The sequence below is a fragment of the Leucopleurus acutus genome, assembly GCF_964270905.1.
Source record: "Leucopleurus acutus genome assembly, chromosome: 17".
In the NCBI taxonomy this organism is placed as follows: Eukaryota; Metazoa; Chordata; class Mammalia; order Artiodactyla; family Delphinidae; genus Leucopleurus; species Leucopleurus acutus.
In genome coordinates this window covers 50379262-50405126 of record NC_139159.1, presented here as the reverse complement: position 1 = coordinate 50405126, position 25865 = coordinate 50379262, and the positions used below count along the sequence as shown (strand labels likewise).

At 39.8% G+C, this 25865-nt stretch overlaps 1 protein-coding gene and 1 pseudogene across 2 annotated transcripts in view; one reads left to right on the top strand and one right to left on the bottom strand.

Annotated features, from left to right (window-relative positions):
- SLC25A32 (solute carrier family 25 member 32) overlaps positions 1 to 25865 on the top strand; it is a 49246-nt gene that overhangs the window by 5309 nt on the left and 18072 nt on the right. The window lies entirely within an intron of this gene.
- On the bottom strand, positions 23286 to 25214 carry LOC309974388 (HMG domain-containing protein 4-like; annotated as a pseudogene). Its single transcript has 3 exons — positions 24543 to 25214; positions 24015 to 24325; positions 23286 to 23784 (listed from the first exon to the last, which is right to left on the bottom strand). The product of its transcript is annotated as an HMG domain-containing protein 4-like (transcript).

Here is a 25865-nt window from a genome sequence, read left to right as displayed (position 1 = left end):
ACAATGGAGGTGAGAAAGTCCATGCTGAGATTGTAGTTATCTCTTCCAGAAGCTTAACTGACATGGAGGCACTGGGATCTGAGAGGAGACACTCAGGAGATACTTCAGTGTTTACATTTTGATGGGAAAAAACTAAAAGTGAGAAAGAGATTGGAGATGGAGACAGGAAGCTAATGAGTGAGAATTCTAAGGGGTTCTAAGCAGAATCTAGAGCAGTCTCTTTTAAACTTTTTTGGCCACAGCCCTCAGTAGGAAATAAATTTTATCTTTGCTATCTGGTGCGAGCACACATGTACACATATTACTGAAACAAGTTTCTTACGGTAATAGTTATCCTTACTACTTGTGATGTCATTTATATTGTCTTCTATTCCAGTCTGTTGTTGGTGCGGGTTTTTTGTTGTTTTGGTTTGGGGTTTTTTTGTTTTGTTTTAATGATCTCCTCAATCAATTTCTTGACCCATCTGCAGCTTTCAAAATGCTGACATAGAGTACAGGTAGAGGGGATTGTTTTTACCAACTCTTCAGCGTAACAGAGGAAAGGAGGGGTAAAACTAATACCCAACAAATGAAACAGGTTGTAATAGGGTAGTAAAAATTAGTGTCCCCTATCTTGCCTCCCTCCTGCACAGCAAACTTTTCTATCTTCCAATTGTGTCTGTTGACATCTTTTAGTACTATCGTAGGCCATTGTAACAGTTATGCAGGAGGTATTTAGATGCACCTACTAAATCTTCGATGGCAAGTGTTTTTAAGACAATTGTGAGGCCATTTAGGCCAAAAGTATTCACTGTACAGTAAGTCCCATACATACAAACCTTCAAGTCGTGAACTTTCAAAGATGCGAATGTGTGTTCGATGTCCAATCATGTAAGTTCACGTGTCTGGCATACATCGTCACGTGCGTGCATCCTCTACAAGTGGTTGTGCTTTTGTGTACTTTACAGTGCTGTGTAGAGTACAGTAGTATAGTATCTTTATTTCAAGCCCATGATGTCTGGAAGCAGGTGTAAAAGCAGTGGTGATGTAGCTGGTACTGCTAAGAAGCGCCAAGTAATAACGATGGAAACAGAAGTGAATAATTGAGAGAGTGGAGCGAGGCAAAAAGATGGTAGACGTCGCTCGTTCTTATAACATGAATTGTTCAACCATTGGCATGATTCTAAAGAACAAGGGCAAGATCACGGAACTTGTGAAGCCTGCTGTGCCGATGATGTTGACAATAATATCAAAGAAGCATGGAAAAGTGATGGAGTGTAGATGTGTAGATCAGCATTCTCAGTGTGTAGATGCAGGATCAGCATCAGCGTCAAGTCCCGCTCAGCTTAATGCTGGTTCAAGAGAAAATTAAAAGCCTTTATGAAGACTTGAAGAAGAAACAGCAGAGAATCAGAGGGCTCATCTTTTAATGCCAACCATGGCTGGTTTCATCGGTTCAAGGCTAGAGCTAACCTTCACAACGTAAAAATAAGTGGTGAGGCAGCGAGTGCAGATACAGTAGCTCCCTGGGAATTTCATGAAATGCTTTGAGAAATTATTGAAGGCATGTGTTTACCTGAGCAGGTTTTTAATGTGGATGAGACAGGACTGTACTGGAAGAGGATGCCAGACTGACATTACGTCAGTAAGGAGGAAAAGTTGATGCCAGGCTATAAGGCACCAAAGGATAGGATGACTCTGTCTGGTGGCAATGCTTCCAGTGATGTGAAGCTGAAGCCTCTCTTAGTTTATCATTCAGAGAACCCAAGACCCTTAAAAACATAGCCAAGGGCTTCTCTTGTATGGAAGAATAACCCCAAAGCCTGGGTTACACAGGCCATTTTCCAGGACTGGTTTTTCCACCACTTTATCCCAGAGGTAGAGAAATACTGCTTGGAGAAGGATCTCCCATTCAACATTCTTTTGCTGCTTGACAGTGCTCCGGGCCACCCTCCATTCATGGACAACTTTCATCCCAAAGTCAAAGTATCTGCCATCTGCCACCAAATAGTACATCACTTATCCAACCTATGGACCAGGGAGTTATAGTGACTTTCAAAAAATATTTTTTACATCACACTTTTCGTTAGGCAGTAAAGGCGAGTGATGAATCGGGAACAACCTTGCAACAATTTTGGAAGGACTATAACATCTACAAGGCCATAAAAAAACATTGACTTTTCTTGGCATGAGGTTACGGCTGTCACCATGAATGGGGTTTGGAAGAACCTTTGCCTGCAGTTTGTTGATGATTTTCATGGGTTTGAGAAGGTGGATGGAGTCCAAAGAGCAACGTAGTGACCTCAGCGAAAAGCTGGAGCTAGGTCTGCAAGAGGACGACTTCACTGAACTCCTTGCTGTGTAAAACGAGGAGCTTACTAATAAAGACCTGATGGAATTGGAGGCCTAGAGAAAGGATGAAGAGACAAGAGGAAGAAAGAGTAACTGAAGAACCAAAGAGATTCACGATGCAGGAAATGGCAAGGGGATTTTCTTTTCTTTATTTGAGGAGGCACTGTTCGTTTTTGAGGCACAGGACCTGAATGTAGAACAGTACACGAAGGTTGCAGCAGGCATTCAGAATGCAGTGCAGTGCTACCGTGTCATCTATGACAAGGGAAAAAGAGCTACTACCCAGACATCACTGGATCATTTTTTCAAGAGGGTAGGTAGAATTGAATCCAGCAAGGAACCAGAACCTGTGCCATCAGCGTCAGGCGTGAGTGAAATTGCAGCCTGCCCTCCGTCTCCTATTGCTGAGGATCCTTCAGCTCTACCATCTCCCACCTCCTCTCCCTCCTTCAGTCAGTAAGTCTTCTTGCCTGTTCACTCGATGCCAGCCCCTGTAGGCCAGCTATTGTACTGTACTACTGTACTTTTCAAGGTACTGTAAGATTAAAAATGTTTTCTTTATTTTTTGTGTTTGTTTTTTATGTATCATTTGTGTGAAAAGTATTATAAAACTATTACAGTACAGTCCTGTATAGCCGATTGTGTTAGTTGGGTACCTAGGCTAACTGTGTTGGACTTATGAACAAATTGGACTTACAAATGTGCTCTCAGAATGGACCTTGTTTGTATGTAGGGGATTTACTGTATTTTATTTACATAGCAATTTTAATTCTACATTAGAGAGGCCCTAATTCAGATCCTCTTCATCTCAGTAACTTTGCAGTGGCCTCTTGTTTTCTTGCTTCCAGGTTTTCCACCTTCAAATTCATTCCCCCCAGGGTGCCTGGGTCTCCTTTCTAAACACATATTTGGTTATCTTAGGCACACTTGAACCCAAGTTTGAGAAATATGGGACTTTGAGATCATAGGCAGACTCTCTTTTGTGATTTTCAAGAACCTTTGCAATTAAGTCTATCTTAGTCTGCTAGGGCTACCATAACAAAATACCACAGAGTGGCTTAATCAACAGTAAATGATTTTCTCATAGTTCTGGGGGCTGGAAGTTCAAGATCAAGGGACCAGCAGGGTTGATTTCTTTCTGGGTGAGACCTTTCTCCTTGGCTTACAAATGACTTCCTCTGGCTGTGTCCTCACGTGACCTTTTCTCTGTGCATATGCACTCCTAGTGTGTCTTCCTCTTTATAAGGACCCACCAGTCCTATTGAATTAGGCCCCACCCTTATGACCCCATTTAATCTTAATTATCTCCTTAAAGGCCCTATCTCCAAATACAGTTACATTGGGGGTTTGGCCTTCAATATATGAACTGGAGGAAGGACACAATTCAGTCCTTAAACAGGCCCTTACCCTTCTTTAGTGGCTGATTTCCTACCAACCTTTCCCTCTAACAGCTGTTTACTTCAGCTGAACCATGCCCCCAGTATTCTCCCCAGCAGTGCCAGGCGCTGTGATACTTCATGTATTTGTACCAGCTGTTCCACTTGTCTAGAGATAAACTTTCTCTCCTTTTCCCAAAGACAAGTTTCTAATCAATCTTCAGGGCTCTACCCAGTATCTGCTCTCCCACTTTCCCTGTCACCCTCCTACATCCCCCCAGTTCCTCCATACACAAGTGTTGATCATGTTTCCTCTATATTCCTATAGCACTTCATAGGTTTACCATGGTGCTCATAACTTTGTAATGAGATTGCTTGTCCATTTTGCCTTGCAGATTATATCTTCCTCAGGGTCAGGGTTTGTGTCCTACTTAGGTTTATATTCCTTCTTTGCCTGGCAGTGATAGTCAATAAATCATTTTCTTAATTTTTTTAAATAAATAATTATCTGTGAATAAGCAGACATCTTTCAAAATTAAAGATTTGATCCTAACTATATGATAAAGTAGATAAGATTATAGTATTAAGGAAGTATAGGGTACAGAATGTTGTTGCCTATTACTGAGATAGTTCATACTCTACACTTCTAGGGTTGACTTCTTAAAACAAAGAAATCATTGGTTCATATCTGTGAAAAGGAAAGATGGTGTTTTGTGATTTGTATTTTTTTTGTTTGCTTTTTTTTAACCTCAAGAGAGAACTTGTGTTGTGAGCTTATTATTGAAAGGAAAATTTACTTAGAAGACATTTATACAGGAGAATGAGAGCCATAAAATCCAAGGGAAGCATCAGAAAGATTATAAAGAACACAGCAAAACATTTCTTGAGAACCAGTAACTCTGCTACTTGCTTTTAAACTTATCTTTTATAAACCTCACGACAACCTGCAAGGTAGGTAATATTTATCCGCACTTAAAGAGGACACTAAAGCTCAGGAAGAAAAGACCAAGTAGCTAATTAGGGAAGTTAGATATCAAACCCAGTTCTTCTAACAAAGCCTAGTGTACTTTAATCTCATTTCATGGTGTAACATTGTCAGATTAATGATGAAAGAGATTGACTTTTCCCCCTTTGCCTGGCATTGGTAAACAGTCAATGGTTCTTTGCCAGGCTGCAGTATGCACAGTAAAGCAGTGGCAAGGGGACAGTGAACTGGGCATGCCTGAGTATGACTAGTGGACTGTAATTTGTATAAACTTTCTGGGGGGCAGTTTCTATGTGTATTTGAACAAATTTATACTCTTTGACCCCTTCTAATTCCCATTCTAAGGATATAAGAAAAAAAATTGTTGAACAGAATTTTTTTAGAGACCTTTTAATAATAGCAAAGAGGAAAAAACAATTCACATGTCAACTAGAGGGCTGTTTGTACAAATGATGGGATATCTGTGAGAGGCAAAACCATCATGTCATTGTTGAAATCGTTTTTTTTTTCTTTCGAGTCTTCTGGAAACCTTATTTTACGATATACCAATTTTATAAAAAACATAATTAAGATTATAAATTTGGCATTCTCTTCCATGCCATTTCCCTGTAGGAAACAGAAGGCACATTCAAAATAGTATAGCTCTGGGCCATGGGGGGGCCTAAAAGGATTGTTTACAAAGATGTAAGCAGATCATAGGAAAACCGTAAGGAATAATGTAGTATTGGGGGCTAGAAACAGTTTGGGCTGCTGTCACCTGAAGGGCCAAAGGACAGGGAGAAAGAGTCGTTGAGAGAGAGCCACCTTGAGAGGAGCTGTGACCTTCAGTAGAGGAATGCAGCGTGCCTAAGGCAACCCCTGCAAGAATAAATATCTGCATCTGCTCTCTTCCATCCGTTTGATCTGCCAGGGCTCCCCACTAACCCAACTCAGCTAGAAGCTAGAAGGCAAGATCAGGCTTCTGGAGCAGAACGTGGTTGAGAGAGGTGGACCCTGGATCTGGAAAGGAAACAGAAGATATTCAGGCTATATTAATTGAACACATATATATTGAGAGCCTGCAATGTACCAAGCACTATGATAGGAGTAGGCATATTGCAATGAGGAAGTAGTAGTCTCTGCCCTCACAGAGCATCTTGCTACTGAGAAGCCGTGATAATTGAACAAAAAAACTAATAATTGCAATGAAGAGTGTTTTATTGTGGTAGGGAAAGTATGGTGTGCCATGGGAACAGAGAAACTTGACCCCATCTAGAGGGTAGGAAAGGATCCCCAAAGGAAATGATTGTTAAACTGAGACTTGAAAGAGGAATCAAAGTTAACTGTGTGAAGGAATAGGTAAGAAGAGAATGTTCATGGCAGACAGAGTAGCCTGTGCCGAAGTGTTAAGGTCAGAGACTGCATAAGAGCTGAAAGTTGTTGAACATTCTAGCAATTTTCATCACATATTTTGAAGCGTAAACTTCAATGAGCCAGGCACTATGCAGTAAGTTCCGTAAGGCAGCATCACTGAATGCAGGGAGAGAATAAAGAGGAGACTGGGGCTTGTTGCAGAAGAGTGATGGAGAGCCTTATGTACTATGTTAACGAATATGTTCTTTATTGTTTGGGGTGTAGAATAGTTTTAAGTGGATAAATGACTTATTGAAATGCATGTTTCTAGAAAGATTACCTAACCTACAGTGCAATTAATGGGGGCGGGGTAGCAAAACTGGATGTAAGAAGGCTAATTTAAATTCTGTTTCTAGTTGAGAAATGGTGTCCTGAAGTAGGGTGATGGCAGTGTGAACTGAGAGATGTGAATGGGTCCAGGAGAGACTTGTGATACGGAATCAACAGGACATCTTAATTGGTAAGAGGTTGTAAAAGGAGGAGTGTTCATGGATGGTCCCCAGGTTTCTGTCTGGAGCATCTGTGTAGATGGTAGTTCTGTTTATTGACCAATATGGATCAGCAGAATAAGAGCAGCTGCAATAGGGATAGGGAATACTAGTTCAATTTTGGATATGTTCAAACTGCAACTTTTGTTAGTTGTATTTATCTATGTAGATCTGAAGATAAGCAAAAGGTCTGGTCTAGGGATAGAGAACTGGCATTTATATCCACAGACAAAAAAAGAAAGGGAGGAAATATACCACCATAAGGGTAGTCATCTTGGAGTGGTGGCCTTGTGAGTGATTTTATTTTCTTTATTCCTTCTATATTTTGTAAATGTTCTGCAGCATACACGTTTTGCTTTTCAAAAAGCCATTTTTAATGATTGTATGCTGGTTTAATATTTATTACATGGAAAAGGTTTTAAAATTACTCTATTTCAGTTGCAGATATAAAGCATCTGAAAATGTTCTTGAGTGAAGGATAACAGAAATAAAAATTTTTTAAATTTCCCTAGGGCTGCTGTTTTATTTTATTACAAAAGGTATATGTCATCTTTGTTTACTTTTTACATTATGAAATTTGTATTGTTGAATTCTCTTTATCATTCTCCCCCTACAACCACTCACAGCCAGTCTCGTTCCCTGCAGATAGCTACTATTAACCATATGCAGTGTTTCAATCTATTAGTTTCATAGCTCTCAGTTTTTCTAAATATTCAGAGTAGTCCACAGTATACATGTATCATAATTTATTTAAACATTTCCCTATTGGTGGATGTTGAAATTACTCTCACTTTTGCTGTTGCAGAAGACGCTTCAGTGAACATCGTTCTATGTGTATCTTTGTAGATTTGGGGCTATATTTCTATAGGATATATTTTTAGAAATGGAACTGCTAAGTCAAAGAATAATTTGCATTTGAATTTTTATTAGTGTTAAACTGCTCTCAGAAAGGCCATGAAAGTGTCTATTTCCAAATACCCACACCAACACTGGGAATTAACAAACCTTAAAATTGTTTTCCGTCTGGAGGGGAAAAAAAAAAAAGCTACCTTGTCTAATTCGTATTTTATTGGTGAGGTTGAAAACTTTTTCAGTGCTTCTTTTTTTTATTGAGTAGTTGATGTACAATATTACATGTTACAGTGTACAGTGTAGGGATTCACAATGTTTAGAGGTTATACTCCATTTATACTTATAAAATATTTGTTTTATTCCCCATGTTATACAATATATTTTTTTAATATTACTATTTCTTTTACAAATTTTTTTATTTTATATTAGAGTATAGTTGATTTACAACGTTGTGTTAGTTTCAGGTGTACAGCAAAGCGATTCATTATACATATACATATATCTATTCTTTTTCCATATACGTTATTACAGAGTATTGAGTAGAGTTTCCTGTGCTATACAGTAGGTCCTTGTTGATTATTTTATATATAATAGTGTGTATATGTTAATCCCAACCTCCTAATTTATCCCTTGCCCCCCACCTTTCCTCTGTGGTAACCATAAGTTTGTTTTCTAAATCTCTGAGTCTATTTCTGTTTTGTAAATAAGTTCATTGGTATCATTTTTTTAGATTCCACATATAAGCGATATCATATGATATTTGTCTGTCTGACTTCACTCAGTATGATAGATCCATCCACATTGCTGCAAATGGTATTATTTCATTCTTTTTTATGGCTGAGTAGTATTCCTTGTGTGTGTGTGTGTGTGTGTGTGTGTGTGTGTGTGTGTGTGTGTACCACATCTTCTTTATCCATTCATATGTCAGTGGACATTTAGGTTGCTTCCATGTCTTGGCTGTTGTAAAGAGTGCTGCAGTGAACATTGGGGTTCATGTATCTTTTCAAATGAGAGTTTTCTCCGGATATATGCCCAGGAATGGGATTGCCGGATCATATGGTAGCTCTATTTTTATTTTTTTACAGACCCTCGATAATGTTCTCCATAGTGGCTGTACCAATTTACATTCCCACCAACAGTGTAGGAGTTTTCCCGTTTCTCTATACCCTTTCCAGCATTCATTGTTTGTAGACTTTTTGATGATGGCCTTTCTGACTGCTTTGAAGTGATACCTCACTGTAGTTTTGATTTGCATTTCTCTGATAATTAGTGATGCTGAGCATCTTTTCATGTGCCTGTCGGCCATCTGGATGTCTTCTCTGGAGAAATGTCTATTTAGATCTTCTGCCCCTTTTTTGATTGGGTTGTTTGTTTTTTAATATTGAGTTGCGTGAGCTGGTATATTTTGGAGATTAATCCCTTGTCGGCTGCATCATTTGCACATATTTTCTCCCATTCTGTGGGTTATCTTTTCATTTTATTTATGGTTTCCATTTCTATACAAAAGCTTTTAAGTGTATTAAGGTCCTCTTTGTTTATTTTGTTTTTATTTTTATTACTTTGGGAGGTTGATCCAAAAAGATATTGCTGCGATTTATGTCAAAGAACGTTCTGCCTATGTTTCCCTCTAAGAGTTTTATAGTATCTGTTCTTACATTTAGGTCTTTAATCCATTTTGAGTTTAGTTTTGTGTATGGTGTTAGAGAGTGTTCTAATTTCATTCTTTTACATGTGGCTGTCCAGTTTTCCCAGTGCCACTTATTGAAGAGACTGTCTTTTCTCCATTGTATTTTCTTTCCTCCTTTGTCGTACATAATTGACCATAAGTGTGTCGGTTTATTTGTGGACTTTCTATCCTGTTCCATTGATCTGTCAGTCTGTCTTTGTGCCAATACCATGCTGTTTTGTTTACTGTAGCTTTATAGTATACACTGAAGTCAGGGAGCCTGAAGCCTCCAGCTTTGTTTTTCTTTCTCAAGAATTTGTGTTTCCATACAAATTTTAGGATTTTTTTTGTTGTTGTTCCAGATCTGCAAAAATGCCATTGGTAATTTGAGGGATTGCATTGAATCTGTAGATTGCCGTGGGTAGTATAGTTATTTTGACAATATTAATTCTTCCAATCCAAGAACATCGTATATATTTTCATCTGTTTTTTGTCATCTTTGATGTTTCATCAATGTCTTAATAGTTTTTGGAGTACAGGTCTTTTGCCTCCTTAGGTTTATTCCTAGACATTTTATTCTTGTTGATGTGATGGTAAATGGGATTGTTTCCTCAATTTCTGATCTTTCATTGTTAGCATAAAGAAATGCAACAGAATTCTGTGTATTAATTTTGTGTCCTGCAACTTTACCAAATTCATCGATGAGCTCTAGTAGTTTTCTGGTGGCATCTTTAGGATTTTCTATGTATAGTATCATGGCATCTGCAAACAGTGATAGTTTTACTTCTTTCCCCATTTGGATTCCTTTTATTTCTTTTTCTTCTCTGATTGCCATGGCTAGGACTTCCAAAACTATGTTGAATAAAAGTGGCAACAGTGGACATGCTTGTCTTGTGCATGATCTTAGAGGAAATACTTTTAGCTTTTCACACGTTAGCTGTGGGATTGTCATATATGGCCTTTATTATGTTGAGATATGTTCCCTCTATGCCCACTTTCTGGAGAGTTTTTATAATTGGGTGTTGAATTTTATCAAAAGCTTTTTCTGCATTTATTGAGATGATCATATGGTTTTTACTTTTCAGTTGGTTAATGTGGAGTATCACACTGATTAATATGCAGATATTGAAAAATCCTTGCATCTCTGGGATAAATCCCACTTGATCATGGTGTAGATCCTTTTAATGTGTTGTTGGACTCAGATTGCTAGTATTTTGTTGAGGATTTTTGCGTCTATGTTCATCAGTGATATTGGCCTGTAATTTTCGTTTTTTGTGATATCTTTGGTTTTGGTATCAGGGTGATGGTGGCCTCATAGAATGAGTTTGGGAGTGTTCCTACTGCTGCAATTTTTAAAAATAGTTTCAGAAGGATAGGTGTTGACTCTTCTCTAACTGTTTGATAGAATTCACCTGTGAAGCCATCTGGTCTTGGATTTTGTTTGTTGGGAGGTTTTTGTTTGTTTTTAAATTTTAAATATTTATTTATTTATTTTTGGCTGTGTTGGGTCTTCATTGCTGCATGCAGGCTTTCTCTAGTTGTGGCGAGCGGGGGCTACTCTTCATTGTGGTGCTCAGGTTTCTCATTGCGGTGACTTCTCTTGTTGCAGAGCATGGGCTCTAGGCACGCGGGCTTTAGTAGTTGTGGCACAGGGGCTTAGTTGCTCCGCGGCACGTGGGATATTCCCAGACCAGGGATCGAACCTGTGTCCCCTGCATTGGCAGGCAAATTCTTATCCACTGCACCACCAGGGAAGCCCTGTTGGGAGTTTTTAAATCACAGTTTCAATTTCAGCACTTGTGATTGGTCTGTTCATATTTTCTATTTCTTCCTGGTTCAGTTTTGGGAAATTGTACCTTTCTATGAATTTGTCCATTTCTTCTGGGTTATCTATTTTATTGGCATATAGTTGCTTGTAATAGTCTCTTATGATCCTTTGTATTTCTGTGGAGTCTGTTGTAACTTCTCCTTTTTCATTTCTAATTTTGATTTGAGCCTTCGCCCCTTTTTTCTTGATAACTCTGGCTAAAGGTTTATCAATTTTGTTTATATTTTCAAAGGACCAGCTTTAAATTTCATTGATCTTTTGTATTCTTCGTCTCTTTTTCATTTATTTCTGCTCTGATCTTTATGATTTCTTTCCTTCTGCTAACTTTGGGTTTTGTTTGTTCTTTTCTCTATTTGCTTTAGGTATAAGGTTAGGTTGTTCATTTGGGAGTGTTCTTGTTTCCTGAGGTAAGATTGTATTGTTATAAACTTCTTAGAAGTGCTTTTGCTGCATCCTATAGGTTTTAGATCATCGTGTTTTTGTTTTCATTTGTATCTAGGTATTTTTTGATTTCGTCTTTGATTTCTTCAGTGATCCAGTGGTTGTTGAGTAGCATATTGTTTAGCCTCCACGTGTTTGTGGGTTTTTTACCGTTTTTTTCTTGTAGTTGATTTGTAATCTCATAATGTTGTGACACTCAATAAATTTCAATTTTTAAAAATTTACTGAGGCTTGCTTTGTGGCCCAGCATGTGGTCAGTTCTGGAAAATGTTCTATGTGCACTTGAGAAGAATGTGTATTCTGCTACTTTCAGATTGAATGCTCTATAAATATCAAGTAACTCCATCTGGCCTAATGTGTCATTTAAACCTGTGTTTCCATATTGATTTTCTGTCTAAATGATGTGTACACTGATGTTAGTGGGGTGTTAAAACCCCCCACTATTATTGTGTTACTGTCAATTTCTCTTTTTATGGTTGTTAACATTTGTGTTATATATTGAGGTGCTCCTATGTTGGATGTGTGTGTATATATAAGTGTGTATGTGTGTATATATATATGATATATATCTTCTTGAATTGATTCTTCGATCGTTATGTAGTGTCCTTTGTCTCTTCTAACAGTCTTTATTTTACAGTTTATTTTGTCCCATGTGAGTATTGCTACTCCAGCTTTCTTTTGATTTCCATTTGCATGGAGTACCTTTTTCTATCCTCTCGTGTTCATTCTGTATGTGTCCCTAGATCTGAATTGGGTCTCTTGTAGACAGCATATATACGGATCTTCTTTTTATATCCATTCAGCCAGTCTTTGTCTTTTGGTTGGAGCATTTAATCCATTTACATTTAAGGTAGTTACCAATATGCATGTTCTTATTGCCATTTAGCTAATTGTTTTGGATTTGTTTTTGTAGATATTTTTTTCTTCCTTTCCTTTTTTGTTCCCTTCTCGTGTGATTTGAAGACTATCTTTAGTGTTGTGTTTGGATTTCTTTTTCTTTTTTTGAGTATCTGTTGTAGATTTTTGGTTTGTGCTTACCATGAGGTTTTGCTATAGCAGTCTTTATATACACAATATTGTTTGAAGTTGCTGGTATCTTAATTTCAAATGGATTTCCAGTATTTGTTCATTTGTTCTCTCCTCGCAGTTGCTGGTTTTGATATCATATTTGTGTGGGGGTGATTTCCTACCTTTACTGTATGTTTTCCTCTACTAGTAAGCTTTCCATTCGTAATTTTCTTGTTTCTAGTTGTGGCCTTTTCTCTTCTGCCTAGTCAAGTTCCTTTAGCTTTTTTTTTTAACATCTTTATTGGAGTGTAGTTGCTTTACAATATTGTGTTAGTTTTTGCTGTATAACAAAGTGAATCAACTATACATATACATATATCCCCATATCTCCTCCCTCTTGCGTCTCCCTCCCACCCTCCCTATCCCACCCCTCTAGGTGGACACAAAGCACCGAGCTGATCTCCCTGTGCTATGCGGCTGCTTCCCACTAGCTATCTGTTTTACACTTGGTAGTGTATATATGTCCATGCCACTCTCTCACTTCATCCCAGTTTACCCTTACCTTTCCCCATGTCCTCAAGTCCATTCTCTATGTCTGCATCTTTATTCCTGTCCTGCCCCTAGGTTCATTAGAACCTTTTTTTTTTTTTTAGATTCCATATATATGTGTTAGCATATGGTATTTGTTTTTCTCTTTCTGACTTACTTCACTCTGTATGACAGTCTCTAGGTCCATCCACCTCAGTACAAATAACTCCATTTTGTTTCTTTTTATGGCTGAGTAATATTCCATTGTATATATGTGTCACATCTTCTTTATCCATTCATCTGTCCATGGACATTTAGGTTGTTTCCATGTCCTGGCTTTTGTAAATAGTGCTGCAGTGAACATTGTGGTACATGTCTATTTTTGAATTATGGTATTCTCGGGGTATATGCCCAGTAGTGGGATTGCTGGGTCGTATGGTAGTTCTATTTTTAGTTTTTTAAGGAACCTCCATACTGTTCTCTATTAGTGACTGTATAAATTTACATTCCCACCAACAGTGCCCTTTAGCATTTGTTGCAAAGGTGGTTTGATGGTGCTGAATTCTCTTAGCTTTTGCTTGTCTGTAAAGCTTTTGATTTCTTCTTCAAATCTGAACGAGATTCTTGCTGAGCAGAGTATTCTTGGTTGTAGGTTTTTCCCTTTCACCACTTTAAATATATTGTGCCACTCCCTTCTGGCCCGCAGAGTTTTTGCTGAAAAATCCGCCGATAACCTTATGGGGATTCCCTTGTATGTTATTTGTTGCTTTTCCCTTGTTGCTTTTAATATTTCCTCTTTGTCTTTAATTTTTGTCAATTTGATTAATGTGTCTTGGTGTTTTCCTCCTTGGGTTTATCCTGTGTGACACACTCTGTGCTTCTTGTAATTGGGTGACTGTTTCCTTTCCCATATTAGGGAAGTTTTTGTTTTTGTTTTTTGTTTTTTGTTTTATTTATTTATTTATTTTTTGCTCCGCTGGCCCCACCAGCCACGGCAAGCAGGGGCCACTCCCCGCCGCAGTGCGTGGGCCTCTCACTGCGGCGGCCTCTCCTGCCGCGGAGCACGGGCTCTAAGGCACGCAGGCCTCAGTAGTCACGGCACGTGGGCTTCAGCAGTTGTGGCTCTCGGGCCCCAGAGCGCAGGCTTAGCAGCAGCGGCGCATGGACCCAGGTGCTCCGTGGCACACGGGATCCTCCCAGACCAGGGCCCGAAACCGCATCCCCCCCCACCGGCAGGCAGACTCCCAACTGCTGCACCACCACGGAAGCCCCTAGGGAAGTTTTCAGCTATTATCTCTTCAAATGTTTTCTCAGATCCTTTCTCTCTTTGCCTTCTGGGACCCCTATCATGTGAATATTGGTGCATTTAATGTTGTCCCAGAGGTCTTTTAAACTGTCTTCATACCTTTTCGTTCTTTTTTCTTTATTCTCTTCTGTGGCGATGATTTCCACCATTCTGTCTTCCAGGTCACTTATTCATTTTTCTGTCTCATATATTCTGCTATTGATTCTTTCTACTTTATTTTTCAATTCAGTTATTGTATTGTTCAACTCTGTTCTTTATCTCTTCTGGTTCTTTGTTAAACATTTCTTGTATCTTCTTGGTTTGTACCTCCATCCTTTTTCCGAGATCTTGGATCGTCTTTACTATCATAACTCTGAATTCTTTTTCAGGTAGATTGCCTATCTCCACTTCACTTAGCTGTTCTTCTGGGGTTTTGTCTTTTTCCTTCATCTGGAACATATTCCTCTGCCATCTCATTTTGTCTAACTTTCTGTGTTCTGCAGCCTGCAGGATTGTAATTCTTCTTGCTTCTGGTGTCTTCCCCCTGGTGGGTGAAGCTGGTCTACGAGGCTTGTGCGGTCTTCCTGATGGGAGGAACTGGAGCCTGCCCTCTGGTTGGTAGAGCTGAGTCTTGTCCCTCTGGTGGGCATGGCCGTCTCTAGGGGTGTGTTTAGAGGTGCCTGTGGGCTCCAGAAGACTTTAGGCAGCCTGTCTGCTGATGGGTGGGGCTGTGTTCCCACCATGCTGGTTCTTTGCTGTGAGACATCCCAGCACAGGAGCCTACAGGTTGTTGGGTGGGGTCAGGTCTTGGTGTCAAGATGGCTGCCTCCAGGAGAGCTCACGTCAGTGAGTACTCCCCAGTACCTCCTCCACCAGTGTCCTTGTCCCCACAGTGAGCCACAACTGCCCCCTGCTTCCCCTGGAGACCTTCCAAAACCAGCAGGTAGGTCTGGCCCAGGCTTCTGTGAAGTCACTTCTTTCTCCCTGGGTCCCAGTGCGCATGAGACCTTCTCTGTGCTCTTCAAGAGTGGAGTTCCTGCGATGAAACCCTGCTGGTCTTTAAAGCCAACTGCTCTGGGGGGCCTCTCCCAATGCCTGACCCCCAAACTGGGGAACCTGACGTGGGGCTCAGAACTTTCATTCCTGTGGGAGAACCTCTGCGATACAGTTATTTTCCAGTTTGTGGGTCACCTACCCAGCAGGTATGGGATTTGATTGTATCGTGAATGCACCCTTCCTACTGTCTCGTTGTTTCTTTGTCTTTGGGTGTAGAATATCTTTTTTGGTAGGTTCCAGTCTTTTTTGTCCATGGATATTCAGCAGTTAATCATGAGTTTTATGTTTTTGTGAGAGGAGGTGAACTCAAGTCCTACTCTGCCATCTTCTATTAATATTTCTTTAACTTTCAGCGGGCTGCCTCAGAGCCCATGGTGTACTGCCTGCTGGCTGTGCCCTCAGCCCCTGCCCCCATGGCAGAGAGAAGACCTCAAGACTCTTTCAGCTAATTCTTTAAAGCTTCTATAACAAGGTCCCCTGCTTCAAGCTCTCCTTTGATAATACTCAATAGTGTTAGGAGTTCCAGCTTGCTGAGGTTTTCCAGATTCATCCTGAAAGCCTGATAATTGGCAGTCACGCTTTAGTCCTTAAGCATAAATTCTTAAGGCTTTCTTCAGTTAAAATTTGGGAAAACTGACAAATATATTTAGAATGCCATCAGCATGGTAGAAAAGTGTTCAAGCTTTTCCTGGCACTCTGGGCTCCGCTTCCTACCGCCTCCACCACCCACTCCATCCAGAGTCCCCCAAGGCCCTGCCCCTCAAACTACAATATATTCTTACAACTTATACCTGATAGTTTGTACATTTTAATCCTCTACCCTTATATTGCTCCTCCCCCCTTCCCTCTACTCACTGGTAACTGCTAGTTTGTTCTCTATATCTGTGAGTCTGCTGCTTTTTTGTTATAGTCACTAGTTCGTTGTATTTTTTAGATTCCACATATAAGTGATATCATACAGTATTTGTCTTTGACTTATTTCACTTAGCATGATGCCCTTCAAGTCCATCCATGTCACTGCAAATAGCAAAATTTCAAATTTTTTTATAGCTGAGTATTCCATTTTGCAGATATATTGTATTACAGCTTCTTTATCCATTCACCTGTTGATTGACACTTAGGTTGCTTCCATGTCTTGCCAATTGCAAATAATGTTGCTATGAACAATTGGGGTGCCTGTATCTTTTCAAGTTAGTGAATGTTTTTGTTCTTGTTTTTTTTCCCTTGGATATGTACCCAGGAGTGGAATTCCTGGGTCATATGGTAGCTCTGTTTTTAGTTTTGTTATTTTTTTTGAGAAACCTCTATACTGTTTTCCACAATGGCTGCACCAATTTGCTTTCCCATTGACAGTGTAAAAGGGTTCCTTTCTCTCCACAACTTTCCCAACATTTGTTGTTTGTGTTCCTTTTGATGCTTGCCATTCTGATGGGTATTAGGTAATCGCTCATTGTGACTTTGATTTGCATTTCCCTGACGATTGAGCATCTTTTCATGTGCCTGTTGGCCATCTGCATTTCCAATTTGGAAAAATGTCTGTTCAGGTCTTCTGCCCATTTTTTTAATTGGGTGTTTGGTTTTTTTGTTGTTGAACTGTATGAGGTCTTTGTATATTTTGGAAATTGAGCCCTTGTTGGCTGCATAATTTGCAAATATTTTCTCCCAGTCCATAGATTATCTTTTCTTTTTGTTTATCATTTCCTTTGATATGCAAAAACATGTAAGGTTGATTAGGACCCATTTATTTATTTTTGCTTTTATTTCTTTTGCCTTGGAGACTGACCTAAGAAAACCGTGGTATGATTTTATGTCAGAGAATGTTTTGCCTATGTTGTATTCTAGTAGTTTTATGGTGGCATGTTTTATATTTAAGACTTTAAGCCAGTTTCAGCTTATTATTGTATATGGTGTTAGTGAGTGTTTTAACTTCATTGATTTACATGCAGCTGTCCAGCTTTCCCAAAACCACTTGCCGAAGAGACTGTCTTTTCTCCATTGTATATTTTTGCCTCCTTTGTCAAAGGTTAAGTGACTGTAGGTGTGTGGGTTTATTTCTGGACTCTGTATTCTGTTCCGTTGACCCATCTGTCTGTTTTTGTGCCCGTACCACACTGTTTTGATTACTGTAGCTTTGTAGTAGTGTCTGAAGTCTCGGAGGGTTATGCCTCCAGCTTTGTTCTTTTTCCTTGGGATTGTTTTGACAATTCTGGTTCTTTTGTGGTTCCAAGTAAATTTTAGAGTTATTTTTTCTAGTTCTGTGAAAAATGTCATGGGTAATTTGATAGGGATCTCATTAAATTTGTAGATATGGCCATTTTAACAGTATTGATTCTTCTAACCCAAGAGCATAGGATATTTTTCCATTTTTCGTCTTCAGTTTGCTTTATCAATATTTTATAGTTCTCAGTGTATAAGTCTTTCATCTCCTTGATCAGGTTTATTCCTAAATATTTTATTTATTTAAAAAAATGATTCAGATATATATTTTTTTCATATACTTTTTTCCACTACACATTATTACAAGACACTGAATATAGTTACCTGAGCTATACAGTAGGTCCTTGCTGTTTATCTCTTTTATACATAGTAGTGTGTATAGATTAATCCCAAACTCCCAACTTATCTCCCCACCCCCCTCCCCACTATCCCCTCTGGCAGCCTCAAGATTGTTTCCATGTCTGTGATTCTATTTCTGTTCTGTACATAAGTTCATTGATAGCATTTTTTTGGATGCTACATATAAGTGATATCATAAGTTTGTCTTTCTCTGACTTATTTCACTTAATGTGATAATCTCTAGGTCCATCCACGTTGTTGCAGATGGCATTACTTCATTCTTTTTTATGGCTAAGTAATATTCCATTGTATATATGTACCACATCTCCTTCTTCCATTCATCTGTTGATGGATACTTAGGTTGCTTCTATGTCTTGGCTATTATAAATGGTGCTGTTATGACCATTGGGGTGCATGTATCTTTTCAAATGAGAGCTTTCTCCGGGTACATGCCCAGGAGTGGGATTGTAGTATCATAAGATAACTTTATTTTTTTAAGGAACGTCCATACAGCTCTCTGTAATGGCTGTACCAATTTACATTCCTCCCACAGTGTAGGAGGGCTCCCTTTTCTCCACACCCTCTCTAGCATTTATTATTTGTAGACTTTTTAATGATGGCCATTCTGACTGGTGTGAGGTGGTACCTCACCGTAGTTTTGATTTGCATTTCTCTAATAATTAGGAGTGTTGAGCATCTTTTCATGTGCCTGTTGGCTATTTGGATGTCTTCTTTGGAAAAATGTCTAGGTAGGTCTTCTGCCCATTTTTTGATTGGGTTGTTTATTCTTTTGATATTAAGCTGTATGAGCTGTTTGTATATTTTGGAAATTAATCCCTTGTTGGTTGCATCATCTGCAAATATTTTCTCCCATTCTGTGGGTTGTCTTTTCGTTTTGTTTATGGTTTCCTTTGCTGTGCAAAAGCTTTTGAGTTTAATTAGGTCCCATTTGTTTATTTTCGTCTTTATTTTCATTACTCTAAGAGATGGACCCAAAAAAATATTGCTGCGATTTATTTTAAAGAGTGTTCTGCCCATGTTTTCCTGTAAGAGGCCTTACACTTAGGTCTTTAATACATTTTGAGTTTATTTTTGTATGTTTTGTTAGAGAATGTTCTAATTTCATTCTTTTACATGTAGCTGTCCAATTTTCCCAGCACTCCTTATTGAAGAGACTGTCTTTTCTCCATCATATATTCTTTCCTCCTTTGTCATAAATTAATTGATCATAAGTGCGTAGGTTTATTTCTGGGCTTTCTATCCTGTTCCATGGATCTATATGTTTGTTTTTGTACTAGTACCATACCGTTTTGATTACCATAGCTTTGTAATATAGTCTGAAGTCAGGAAGTGTGATTCCTCCAGCTCTGTTCTTCTTTCTCAATTGTTTTGGCTAGTTGGGGTCTTTTGTGTTTCCATACAAATTTACAAAATTTTTGTTCTAGTTCTGTGAAAAATGCCATTGGTAATTTGAGGGATTGTATTGAATCTGTAGATTGTCTTGGGTAATATAGTTGTTTTGACAATATTGATTTTTCCAATCCAAGAAGAACTTGGTATATCTTTCCATGTGTTTGTATCATCTTCAGTTTCTTTCATCAACATCTTATAGTTTTCAAAAACAGTTCCTTTGCCTCCTTAGGTAGGTTTATTAGCAGGTATTTTTTTTCTTTTTGATGCAGTGGTAAATGGGATTGTTTTGTTAATTTCTCTTTCTGATATTTCATTATCAGTGTATAGAAATGCAACAGATTTCTGTATATTAATTTTGTATCCAGCAACTTCACCATATTCATGGATGAGCTCTAGCAGTTTTCTCGCAGCATCTTCAGGATTTTCTATGTGTAGTATTATGTCATCTGCAAACAGTGACAACTTTACTTCTTCTTTTCCAGTTTGAATTTCTTTTATTTCTTTTTTCTCTCTGATTGTCATGGCTGGGACGTCCAAAACTATGTTGGATAAAAGTGGCGAGAATGGACATCCTTGTCTTGTTTCTGATCTTAGAGGAAATGCTTTCAGCTTTTCACTATTATGATGTTAGCTATTGGTTTGCCATATATGGCCTTTATTATGTTGAGGCATGTCCCCTCTATGTTCACCTTCTGGAGAGGTTTTTTTTTTTCCTTATCATAAATGGGTGTTGACTTTTGTTAAAAGCTTTTTCTGCATCTATTGAGATGATCTTTTGGTTTTTACTCTTCAATTTATTCATGTTGTATATCACATTGATCTGCAGGTATTGAAAAATCCTTGTATCCCTGGGATAAATCCCAGTTGATCATGGTGTATGATCGTTTTAATGTATTGTTGAATTCGGTTTGCTAGTATTTTATTGAGGGTTTTCCTATCTATGTTCATCAGTGATACTCGCCTATCATTTTCCTTTTTAGTGATTTTTTTTTTTTGTCTGCTTTTGGTATCAGGGTGTTGATGGCCTCATTTAATGAATTTGAAACTGTTACTTCCTCTGCAGTTTTTTGGAACAATTTCAGAATGATAGGTGTTAACTCTCCTCTAAATGTTTGGTAGTATTCATCTGTGAAGCCATCTGGTCCTGGACTTTTGTTTATTAAGTGTATCTTTTCTTTTGGAAGAGTTTGAGAGGGATTGGTATAAGTTCTTAGTATGTTTGATAGAATTCCCCAGTGAAGCCACCAGTCCTGGACTTCTGTTTGCTGGGAGGTTTATGGGTTTTGTTTGGTTGGTTTTTTTTCTATATAGTTTCTATTTCACTTTTAGTGATCATTCTGTTCAGAGTATTTATTTTTTCTTGATTCAGTTTTTGGTGGGCTGTATGTTTCTAGAAACTTGTCCACTTCTTCTAGGTTGTCCAGTTTGTTGGCATATAATTGTTCATAGTATTGTCTTATGGCCTTTTCGTATTTCTGTGGTGTTGGTTATTTCTCCTTTCATTTCTTAATTTGTTTATTTGTGTCCTCTCTCTTTTCTTCTTGGCGAGCCTGGCCAGAAGTTTGTCGATTTTGTTTATCCTTTCAAAAAAGCAGCTCTTGGTTTTATTATTTCTATTGTTTTTTTAACCTCTGAATTTATTTCCTCTCTTACCTTTATTATTTCCTTCCTTTTGCCAACTTTAGGTTTTGTTTGTCCTTTTTTCTTTTAGGTGATTTGAGATTTTTCTTGCTTTTTGAGGACGACCTCTATTGCTGTGAGCTTCTCTCTTAGGACTGCCTTTGCTGCATCCCATAGATTTTGTATGGTTGTGTTTTCATTGTCATTTTTGTCAAGGTATTTTTAAATTTCCTCTTAGATTTCATCGTTGACCCATTGGGTTTTTAGTAGCATGTTACTTAATCTCTATATAATCATGGGGTTTTTTTCTTTTTCTTTTCTCTTCTCATTACTCTTTCTGTGGTTGATTTCTAATTTCATACCATAGTGGTCAGAAAAGATGCTTGAAATAATTTTTTTCTTTACAAATATTAAAAATGTGATTTTTAATAATGTAAGTACAAAATTTTATTTCTTTATACAACTGTAATGGGATTTGGATCAAACTGCTAGAATTTATTTAAAAGACAAAATAAAACAATGATATAAAAACTGCAAGAAGGTTTGAATCCAAAGGTTTTCCTCGAACAGCACCAAATACCACAAGGAACAGATTATACAAATGTGTACAAATTTTAAATACAAATACAATAGGGTTGGATTTTAAAGGAAAACAAACAAAAATCAGGTCATCATCAGGACTTTATTAATGTGTACAAATGACAGTGGTAGGATTGACTTCTTTCTGTACTAATCCATGTCTCTGAGGCCCTTCCTTGATACTCTATGTCAAACAGGAAACTGACATGGGTACAGAGGAGGCGTGGGACAGGTGCTAACACACAAACTCAAACCAGGATTTCTGCTCTTCGTGATTTGGGTTCCCAAACATTCCTGTTTCCTTCTGTTTCCCCAGTTAAATCTCAAAACTGCTCTGAGGTGAGAATGGCATTCAGCAGCCAGAATACCTTTAAGAAAAACAGCCCTGTGACCACACTGGTGGGAAGAAAGGAAGGAATTAAATAGGATGCAGGATGGCGGCACTTTCCTCAAAGATCTACTTTGATACTGCGGTGCTCCATCCAGGCCAAGGGAAGAAAGCAGTCACCTCAGAGTCTGGTTTTGACGTGGACTCTCAAACCAAATTTAAAAACAACCCTGAAGCCCTCAACTGTTTTCTTTGGAACTGGGAAGCAAAAATCTGGTTCTTTGGAAATAAGGGCAGCTGGGAATGGTAACATTCCTTTTTATTTAGTTTCTTGACACTGTTCAGTTGTAAAGAACTAGAATCCCAATATGATTCCTTTCCGAGGCACAGTACCTGAACGTGTAGATGATTTGGAGTTTGCAGAGGAGACCAGAGGAAGGAGGGGAGGAAGAAATGACAAATCTGTATCTTCCACATGCTGTTGCTGGTGGAGGCTCTTGTTTTTAAATTATATATACAGAAATTTACAGGATAAATTAAAATCTAAGAGAGTTTAAAGAGTTAAATACACATAATTAAAACACATGCACATAAACAAACCTACATGAGAATAGAGTACTTTTTTCGCAATTTGCTTAAGTGTGGAATGCAGAACACTGTGTATCTGCCCAACAGGGGAGCCAATGAGATGAACCCAGGAATCAGGCTGGGCAAAGCTCACCTTCCACACCCACCAAGCAACTAAGCAGCAGAACTGTGAGCTAAGCTGACGCTGCCAATGGAAGATAACAGCTCTTAGCTCTGCAGACCAAATGCTGTGGGTCAGCTCACAATATAGTCCATTCAGCTGGTGGCATCAACGGCCTTACCCTCTCCAGGGCTCACAAATCTCCTTGGCTCCGACTGAGGCTGCCAATGGTACCAATGATTACAATAAGTTTTGAGACATGGACACTGGTAGAGCAGGAATTGGGATGAAGCCCCCTACTAAGTTCACTTAAGCCATCGCAACAACTTTTAGATGGGAATGATGTTATCATCTCCCACCTAGGTCACTTCAAGTTGAAAAGCTTTGTACTTTCAGTTAACTAACGTCTTCCCATAATCTTTCCCATTGCATTTCAGACTGTAAGACAGGTAAGGCAAATGGTCAGTGATGGGTCTGGAGGTACAATTGAGTTTGGAAAAACATCACATTTTGGCTGACCTTAAAGCGATGCACTTGACATCCAGAACAAGCCTCCAGCCCCCAAGTTACATTGGTTTTTAAGGCAGATTTATCCACCACAGGAGAAGAAATAATCCCAAGCCCATATTCATACCAAGGTTTCCTCTTGGCTAAATCTTTGCCATTTCATAAAATTATTAAAAGCAAAGCAATTACAGTCCTATGTATATATTATACATTATACATATATATATATATACACACATTATGCATATATATAAAAACTTAAAATCTACACCCAGAGGCCAGTGAAGGGATCTGCAACAGTCACATATACACAAGCCAGCAACAGGCAAGATAAGGTTTCTGTCCCAGGAGTCTGCTGTCACGGTCCAGGCATGATGTAAGCAATGTGGTCCAGCGTGTTTGACAAGACCTGTTTGGGACAGCCATTCAACTCAGGTAGTCGTGTGGTCACACACGCTAAGGGGCCAAGCACACAGATGATGGAATCCAGAAGCACTGACAGATTGCCAGACACAGCCACCATGCCCTCGGTGGTGTCCTGCAGGTGGTGTCCAGTGAGGCTCAGGGATTCTCTCAACAGCTGGAGATGAGCGGCCACGTCGACAGGCTCTGTCTCGGGGGCTTTGTCTGGCGAGGCGGGTAATAATAGCATGTTGGTGGGTGCGGATTTCTTCGGGGCGACAGTACTCCTGCAGAGGAAGCTTTCACTTTCATGGAACCTTCTGAGCTGGATGCTTTTCTTTTCACAGTTGTAGCTTCTGCTTTGTTCTGTTTGTGTTGCAGATGCTGAGGTTTTTGCTTCCAAATCAGTTTGTCCTTTTCTGGCAGTTGCTTCCACACCTCAGCCAGTTTTTTTGGGTTTTTTGTGGGGTTTTTTTGCGGTACACGGGCCTCTCACTGTTGTGGCCTCTCCCGTTGCAGAGCACAGGCTCCGGACGCGCAGGCTCAGCGGCCATGGCTCACGGGCCCAGCCGCTCCGCGGCATGTGGGATCTTCCCAGACCGGGGCACGAACCCGTGTCCCCTGCATCGGCAGGCGGACTCTCAACCACTGCGCCACCAGGGAAGCCCCTCAGCCAGTTTTTTACTCAGTTTCCCAAAATCTATGCCTAGATGGTCAGACAAAGGTTACACAATACTCCTTAGAGAACACCTGGTAGGCCGACATGTTCTTTTTTGGCTTTTCTTCTCTCTCTCTTTGTCCTTCTCTCTCTTTTTTCTCACTGTGCCTATCCCTGTGGAGGCCAGGAAACGGTGGGGGAGGGGCGGCTGCTCCAGTGTACGGGATGCTGGGCGGAGGGCCGGGCGGCGCTGGGACCTCTCCCGCTGGTGCAGCAGGAAGTCCCGACCTTCTCTTGGACTTGGAGAGTCGCTTCTCTTTATGCTTCTCCTTGTCCTTCTTTTTTTTTTTTTTTTTTGGTATGCGGGCCTCTCACTGTTGTGGCCTCTCCCGTTGCGGAGCACAGGCTCCAGACGCGCAGGCTCAGCAGCCCTGGCTCACGGGCCCAGCCGCTCCACGGCATGTGGGATCTTCCCGGACCGGGACACGAACCCGTGTCCCCTGCATCGACAGCTGGACTCTCAACCACTGCGCCACCAGGGAAGCCCTCCTTGTCCTTCTTTTTGCTCTTCTTTGACTTCTTTTTCTTCTTGATTGCCCAGTAAGAATCATCAATCACTAACTCCCCAGCCTCCAGCTCCCCGCCAGAGGAGGAGTCTGATTCTACTAGAATAGGTTCAAGCCCTGAAAGATCAAGGTTAGCACTGTGGGATTCTGGGAACTGGGAGGCATCAGACCCATAGTCTTCAGGGCCAGGAGACGAACGTGAATCTGAGAATGACTTGTACTCCCTCCAGGCTGTTTTCAGAAAGCTCCGTAACTCGTGTCCTAGGAGTAAAACACCTTGCTCATCTCAAGCTGACGTCTTAGAGGATTTTTTCACAATTGCTTGTTGAGAGGGGTACTGAAAAGACTCCTCATCAACTGAGCTGCTTCCCTTCTCCTTTGGTGAGAGAATAAGTTTCATCTTTAACCCATCAGGCTCCCAAAGGGTCTGTGTCTCAGTGTTCACATAGAGCAGTTTCATTTTTTTGGATTTGTGGGAACCACCATCCTCCAGGGACAGCTCCCCACTGCTTCTGCAGACTTTCTTCCTGTGGTGTTCCTTTTTACTCTCTGAATGGCTTGAAGAACTGGAGGACTTTTCTCCTGTCTTTTGGGGGGGCTTGGTGCCTTTTGCCAGAGGGGAAGTGATCCCTTTCAACAGGTCCATAGTTGTGTCAGCAGATTGCGGGCTGGACTTTTTCTTCTGTGACGATTCCAAAGACAAAATATCTGGTGTATCACAAATGAAGACTGTTCTTCTATGCTGAATCTTCCAAAATACCAGCCCTCCACCTCTCTCCTCCTTCACCCTGGTTTATCGGCACTCAGAACAAGAATCACTGTCCTCTATAGTAGTAATCATCAGAGGAGTGCTTCCTCTTCTTGTGCTTGTCCATCCCCAAGAAGTAAAGTTCACTGTCCTTTAACCTCTTCTTGGAAGAATTCCTTACCTGAGCAGTGATTTCTTCCTCTTCCCTTAAAAAATCTTTGTAAGAACGTTTCTTTTCTTCTTGGCTTTGGCCAGCAGCTAGCCCTATGTCCTCAAAGCTGTGATCACCATCAAAGCAATCTTCACGAGGCTCGCCCAGATCCTGCCTCAGTGCGCTGACTGCCAACATCTTGGAGAAGGAGCGAAAAGCGCAAGCGGCCAGGGAGCCTCAGTCGAGCCCAGAGCGCAGACCTTGAAATAATTTCTATCCTCTTAAATTTGTTGAGGCTTGTTTTGTGTCCTCGTATGTGGTGTATCCTAAGGAATGTTTCATGTGTATTCTGAAATACACATGCTTGAAAAGAATGTGTATTCTGGGGTTTTTTTGCATATAATGTCCTGAAA